The sequence below is a fragment of the Ursus maritimus genome, unplaced genomic scaffold, assembly GCF_017311325.1.
Source record: "Ursus maritimus isolate PB19 unplaced genomic scaffold, ASM1731132v1 scaffold_36, whole genome shotgun sequence".
NCBI classification, from domain to species: Eukaryota; Metazoa; Chordata; class Mammalia; order Carnivora; family Ursidae; genus Ursus; species Ursus maritimus.
In genome coordinates, this window is record NW_024426230.1 from 11,786,275 (window position 1) to 11,794,398 (window position 8,124).

Sequence of the window (8,124 nt, forward strand, 5' to 3'; positions counted from 1 at the left end):
AAGTATTTTCTGCGTTTTCTACTTCACAGAACTGTAAGGATCAAGAGATATGTCTGAAACATTTTCTAAATGCTACAGTGTAGTTACTATTCTTATCGTGTTTATTAAAATAAGGAAAACTGCCATTAACAATGGGGAGGATAGAGATTACCAAAATTAAAATGATGAATGATGTCAAGCAGTGAGCTTGGGGAAGAATAAGCCTTCCATCTAGAATTAGAATCAAATTCTAACTCTGGCATCCCTCTGCTGAAATTATGGGATAACATTTTGATACTTTGAGCCACATAAGTACACAGAAGCCATTGCTACATGGTGCTAGGTAAAGGAAAGGACATGTAATTCAATCCACGAGGAAGATTTTTATCCAAAATGAAACTGTTTTGTCTCCCTGCTAGTCAGGCAGAAATCTAATTACTCGTGTTTGATCTTCTATGGAGAGGCAAACCTGAGAAAATGATAGATTATAGACAATTTTATTGAATGTAACCTTCGAAATCAACAAATGAAGGTTTTGCACTTTGCACATAGTTATTTAGCTGATGATGTTAAGAATAAAATCCAGTCAATAATAATAATTTTTGTTTTCCTGCAGTCTGTACTAGTTTCAGTTACGGAGTGGGCTATTTCGTTGTCCCTTTCTTCGTGTGAACGCTTTAAAGGTAATCTCTCTCTAGTTGCGGGTTTAGGGCAGAACTGTTTATCATATCACCTGCTGTTTCAGACATAGAACCAGAATAAGGGAAACTTAAAGACAAGCCGTGGGAAGGCTGGAAGCATAAAGAAAGATGAGCTGAAATGAACCTCTTTGCCTTTAAGTCGTGTCCATCCTCACGGCCATTTGACTAGTTTGATCCAGTGAGCAAGCAGAAGTACACAACAGGTGCAAAGCCAAGTACTCTGTCTCCCCTACCGCTTTCCTTTGCACAGTTGGGGGGCGGGGTCAGGAGACCTGGGTTCTGGCCGTGGATCTGGGCTGTCTGAGCAGAGTGACCGGATGTTGAAGGCTGGCACAGCGAGGGGCTGGGAAGTGCCATCGGCGCTCCTTCACTCCGGCCTGGTGCTAAGCACTTGACACGCATTTTCTGTTTATCCTCATGACAATTCTGTAAAGGAAGTGGTGGGATCCCCGTTTGACAGTTAAGGGAACTAAACTTTTTTTTTTTTTTAATGTTATGTTAGTCACCATACAGTACTTCATTAGTTTTTGATGTAGTGTTCCACGATTCATTGTTTGCGTATAACACCGAGTGCTCTGTGCAATATGTGCCCTCCTTACTACCCATCACCGGGCTAACCCATCCCCCCACCCTCTTCCCCTCTGAAACCCTCAGTTTGTTTCCCGCAATCCATAGTCTCTCATGGTTCGTCTCCCCCTCTGATTTCCTCCCCTTCAGTTTTCCTTTCCTTCTCCTGACGTCCTCCATGCTATTCCTTATGTTCCACATATAAGTGAAACCACATGATAAGTGTCTTTCTCTGCTTGACTTATTTCACTTATATTTGACTTATTTGACTTATTTCACTCCATCCATGTCGATGCAAACGGTGGGTATTCATCCTTTCTGATGGCTGAGTAATAGTCCATTGTATATATGGACCCCATCTTCTTTATCCGTTTGTCTGTTGAAGGGCATCTCAGCTCCTTCCACAGTTTGGCTACTGTGGACATTGCTGCTATGAACATTGGGGTGCATGTGCTCACGGAACTAAACTGCTGAGAGTTAAGCAACTTGGCCCAGATTACACAGGAGAGAAATATTTTGACCACCAGATGAAATAATATTTAAGAAAACGCTTTGAGAATCGTAAAATGTGGGGCGCCTGGGGGCCTCAGTCGGTGAAGCGTCTGCCATTGGCTCAGGTCATGGTCCTGGGGTGGAACCCCGCATCGGGCTCCTTGCTCAGCGGGGACCCTGCTTCTCCCTCTCCCTCTGCTGCTCCCCCTGCTTGTGCTCACTCTCTCTCCCTGTCAAATAAATAATTAAATGTTTTTAGAAGAAGAAAACTGTAAAATGCTATACTAATTCTAATTATTGTTGTATTAGTCCTCAGCAAGGAAGTAGAAATCTGTTCTTTCCTAGGCTCGTTCCAGACAGGCTTCCACCCAGCTCGCATTAATACGGCAACCGCTTCCAGTTCCGGAAAGGGCAAGCTCAGTATTCCAGGGCCCTGTGTGTTCTGACGGCCCCGCGGGCGCACCTCGCAGGGACGGCTATTTGGCAAAGCTGATGCCAGGTCCGGGGCGGGGGACAAAGAGCAATCTACTTTCCTCACTACTCTGTGAGCACTGAATAAAATCCCACCGTGAGAGTACAATAGTGAGTTTTATCGTATGTGTGGGAATGATCGGGCTGATAATGGCCTGGCAGCATCATTGGTCTCCTAGGATGGGTCACTCTTTGCTCTTAGGACTTGACCGTCTTGTCTGTTTTTGTTCGCCGGAGCAGCGCGCACACAGGCCGTTTGTCAGCTTCACGAGCACTCGGCTGTGAGCAGCAGTCACCCTCCGATCATCTCCATGGCTGGTGTGTCCTGAGAGATAAGACTGTGCGCCCCAGCTGCCCCGCTCCTCAATGACTGGCAGCTCCTTTAGAAGAGGCTGCAGCCCTTTCTCTCCCGTGCAAAGGTTATCTGAACGCCCACCATTCAACTCTGTTTTCCCTTGTGGTTGTAACTACTAGGACAACAATTCGCCTTCTTATGGGAATAGCCCACCGCACTGTAGGGAAAAAGAGGCAAAACTTGATTCCCACGTTGTGACTGGGACTCTGTGGTCTGTTAGAGCTTTTCTCAGCCCGGTGTTAACTCGTGATATTTCCAGCCTGTTTTGCTTCTCAGGAGTCAAATGATCAAATATGGCATTTTGTTCATTCTAAGGACCCTGGTGCGTTGCGATCTGCATTTATTTAGTTGGGAAGACTGAGGGGATTCTCAGGAGGCCAGTTTAGGAAGCGCCAGGAAAGGTCCTGGACTGCGAGACCCGATTCTTGTCCTTACTCTTGCCTGTCACACCAACGGACCTCACTGAGTGCCACCGGTTTCTTTCTCCATGATAGAAGAGTTTACCTTCTAGGGATTTAAAGAAGATGAATGAAACAGATCTAAGATTGTATCTGGGATCCATACTGGCTCAAAATTGTCCTGCTACATGGACCCACCAACAGATTTTCTCCTCTGAAAACCCTCTTTTTAAACTGTGGGTGTTTAGAAGCAGTGTGGGCATTGCAACTACTTTTGGGGCTGGGGGATCCCATTTCTGGGCCCTGGATCTCTCTCACTTTTAACTTAGAAAAACTTGAGAGTGGGGCCTGATGCATTCTCCAAGTCATAGAGCAATCTTATTTTATTCACTGAAGCCAGAACAGAGGGCCAATTCAAAACTTGGAGGAAGTCCAGATGGGTTTTCAGGGCAGGCTTTCCAGACATGGTTAGTTAACTTTGTCCTATCCATTATAGATTGCAGAATTAATCCTAGCCAGCTGTTTTATAAATGTGCGCTATTGGTCACATGATGTGTCCTATAAGGAGAGTGAATGAATTGAGAAATGAGTGGTAAGACATTACTCCTTTGGTCATATTTATGTTTTTACCTTTACTGAGTACAAGAATGGTGCCTTTACATATTTAATCTTCATAAAAACTCAGTGAGATATGTACTATTTTTTTTTTAAGATTGTATTTATTTATTTGACAGACAGCGAGAGAGGGAACACAAGCAGGGGGAGTGGGAGAGGAAGAAGCAGGCTTCAGCGGAGCACGGAGCCCGATGTGGGGCTCGATCCCAGGACCCTGGGATCACGCCCTGAGCCAAAGGCAGATGCTTAATGACTGAGCCACCCAGGCACCCCGATATGTACTATTTTTTAAAAAGATTCTTTCATTCATTTGTTTGTTTGAGAGAGAGAGAGAAATAGAGCACAGAAGGAGAGGGAGAGGGAGAAGCAGATTCCCCACTGAGCAGGGAGCCCAATGCGGGGCTTGATCCCAGGACCCCGGTATCATGACCTGAGCTGAAGGCAGATGCTTAACCAACTGAGCCACCCAGGCACCCCGAGATATGTACTATTATTCCTATTTTACATATAAGCAAACCAAGAGAGGTCAAGGATCTGTCCAAGATCAAGTAACTTCTGAGTAGCAGGACTGGGAATCAGTGGTAGGCTGTGAGACTCCAAAGGGCAGTCCTTTAACTGTTATCCTATGTTTTATTCTATGATACAGGCTTATTATTCAAAGTCGTAAGGAAATCCTATTTTTGTATGACATAAAATAACTTAAATTCACCAAAAGAGCTTGTTTTGTACAAGAATTCTATTGTAAAATCTGTTATAAAGTATCTCCTCCCAGATTTATTTATCTGAATCCGGATTTTCTTAGACATTAAATTTTCTTACAGTGATAGCCATGAGTGGTTTTTTTTTTAAAAGATTTATTTATTTGAGAGAGAGGGAAAGAAAGAGAGAAAGAGAGCACAGGGGTGGGATGGTACAGAGGGAAAGGGAGAGAGAGAATCCTAAGCAGACTCCCCACTGAGTGTGGAGCCTGATGCTGGGCTCGATTTCATGACCCTGAGATCATAACCTGAGCTGAAACCAAGAGTCAGATGTTCAACCAACTGGGCTACCCAGGTGCCCCGATAGCCATGAGTTTTTAAAATTTCAGCAAATACTGAGCACCTCTTATGTGGCAGATACTGAGGATATGATAGCGGATAAATTCTATATAGTTTTTAGCCTCTTGGAACTTGTGTTGTATATTGTGTCTAGGATTCTCTGGGAATCCATATCTGGTCATCTCCTTGGGCTTAAGTACATCTCTGTGCTTCTGTAATACCCTGCTTTTATTAAAATATGCAAGATATAACAAAAAGTATACAAATATGCTAAAAATATCCATGTATCCATCAGTCTAATGAATAGAACATCGACAGTGAACTGGGGGTCCTTGTCTGGCTCAGTCAGTGGAGCATGTCTCTTGATCTTGGGGTTGTGGGTTTGAGCTCCATGTTGGGTTTAGAGATTACTTATTTTTTGTTTTAAAGATTTTATTTATTTATTTGACAGAGAGAGACAGCCAGTGAGACAGGGAACACAAGCAGTGGGAGTGGGAGAGGAAGAAGCAGGCTCCCAGCGGAGGAGCCTGATGGTGGGGCTCGATCCCAGAACGCTGGGATCACGCCCTGAGCAGAAGGCAGACGCTTAACGACTGAGCCACCCAGGTGCCCCATAGAAATTACTTAAAATACAATCTTTAAAGCAAGCAAACAAATAAACAAACAAACAGACAGACAAACGATGAACCAGTATGAACCTCTGCCAATTGTATCCTAGTCCCTTCTCGGTAGAGAGGAAAGCACTATCCTGAATGACAGCCATTAGATTTTTTTCTCTTTCTTTTCTTTTTTTATTGTAGTAAAATATATATAACATAAAATTTGCTACTTTAACCATTTTTAAGTGCAAAATTCAGTGCCATTAATCACATTCACAATGTTGGGCAGCTATAACCACTGTCTATTCCCAAAACTTTATCACCACAGAAACTCTGTAACCATTAAGAAATAACTCCCCATTTCCCCCTCCACCCTCTTCTTAGTAATCTCCAATCTCCTTTCTGCCTCTATGAATTTGCCCATTTTAGACTAACCCCCCCATACTGGGTGAAAATGAATTTTTAATAATAGGGGGCTGGGTCAAAAAAATAATAGGGCTGGGTCAACTAGATAACATTTGGATAGGATCTTTTTTTCAGTTTTATTGAGATATAATTGACATATTACATTGTATTTAAGGTGTACAAAATAATGATGTGATATATGTAAATGTTGTGAAATGATTGCCACAAGTTAACACCCATCACCTCACACTTACACATTCTTTTTTCTTGTGATGAGAACTTTTAAGATCTATTCTCTTAGCAACTTTCAAGTAATACATGGCAGTATTGCCGACTATCACCATGCTGTACGGTACATCCCCAGAACTTACTTATAACTGGACGTTTGTACCCTTTGAACACCTTCACCCATGTCCTCTACCTGCTAACCATCTGACGACCACAAATCTGATCTCTGTTCCTGTGAGTTTGGTTTCTTTAGATTCCATATATAAGTGAGATGATACACTGTTTGTCTGTCTTTGTCTGAATTCTTTCCCTGAGCATAATGCCCCAAGGTCCATGCACGTTCTTGCAAATGGCAGGATTCCCTTCTTTTTTATAGCTGAATAATATTCCGTTGTGTATATCTCCCATGTTTTCTTTCCTTTTCCCCCCAGTTTTATTGAGAAATAATTAACATACATCTCTGTATTAGTTTAAGGTATACAGCATGATAACTTGACTTACATATATTGTAAAATGATTACCACAGTAGGTTCAGCTGACATCCCTCATCTCCTATAGATAAAATAAAAAGAAAGAAGAACAGGAAAAAGGAAAAAAATTTTCTCTCTGTGGTAAGAATTCTTAGGATGTGCTCTCCTAACAACTTTCCTACAATCCTACAGCAGTGTTCGCTACAGTCGTCATGTTGTACGTTACACCCCTCGTATTTATCTTACAACTAGAAGTTTGTACCTTTTGACCACCTTCCTCCAATTCCCACTTCCCTGACCCTCCACTTTTGGTAACCACGAGTCTGATCCCTTTATCTACGAGGTCATTTTGTTTCTTTGTTTTTTTGTTTCTTAGATTCCACATATAAGCCAGATCATACAGTATTTGTCTTTTTTCTGTTTGACTTATTACACTTAACATAATGCCCTCAAAGTCTACCTGGTTGTCACAAATGGTAGGATTTTCTCATTTTGTATGGCTGAATAATAGTCTATTGGTTATGTATACCACTTTTTTGTCCATTCATCCACTTATGGACACTTAGGTTATATCTATATCTTGGCTATTGTAAATAATGCCACAATGAACATCGTGGTGCAGATATCTCTTTGAGATAGTGATTTCATTTTCTTTGGATATATACCCAAAAGTGGAATTGCTGGTTCATGTGAGAGTTCTATTTTTAATTTTTTTGAGGAACCTCCATATTGTTTTCTGTAGCGACTACAGCAATTTACATTCCCACCAACGGCGCACGAGGGTTCCCTTTCTCTACATCCTAGACAAAAATTATCTCTTGTCGTTTTGACGATAGCCATTCTGACATGTGCGAGGTGATATCTCATTGTGGTTTTGATTGGCATTTCCCTGATAGTTAGTGATGTTGAGCACTTTTCAAGTACCTGTTGGCCATTAAATAATTTATATAAGTGAGAACATTTTGTCCTTTTGTGTCTGGCTTATTTTCCTTAATATAATGTTTTCAGGTTTCATCCATGTTGTAGCATGTTTCAGAATTTCATTCCTTTTTAAGGCTAAAAAATATTCCATTGTATGTATTTAACACATTTTGTTTATCCATTCATCTGTTGCTGGAACTTAAGCTGTTACCGTCTTTTGGCTATTGCAAATAATACTGCAGTCAACATTGGTGTATACATATCTGTTTCCGTTCTTGGGGTATCTGCCTAGAATGCAGTTGCTGGGTCATTCGGTAATTGTATTTTAGCTTCCTGAGGAACTGTCAAATTGTTTTCCATAGCAGCTGCACCATTTTACATTCCCACCAGCAAGGTGCAAGGGTTCTGAATTTTTCACATCCTTAATAATACTTATTTTCCATTAAAAAAATTATATCCATCCTAATAGGTGTGAAATGGCATTTCATTGTGGTTTTGATAAACATTTCTCTAATGACTAATGATGTTGAGCATCTTTTCATGTGTTTATTGGCCATTCGTGTATCTTTTTTAGAGAAATATCTATTCAAGTCCTTTGCCCATTTTTGAATTGAGAGTTGAAGGAGTTCTTCATACATTCTGAATAATAAATCCTTATCAGATATATGATTTGCAAATGTCTCTACCATGCTGTAGGTTGTCTTTTCACTTCTTTGATAACGTCCTTTGATGAACAAAAGTTTAAAATTTTGATGAAGTCCTATATATTTTAAAAATTTTGTTGTCCAGGCTTTTGATGTCATTGCCAAATCCATGATCATGAAAATACTCCTCTGTTTTCTTGTTAGAGTTTTATGGTTTTAGTTCTTACACTTATTTTAGGTCA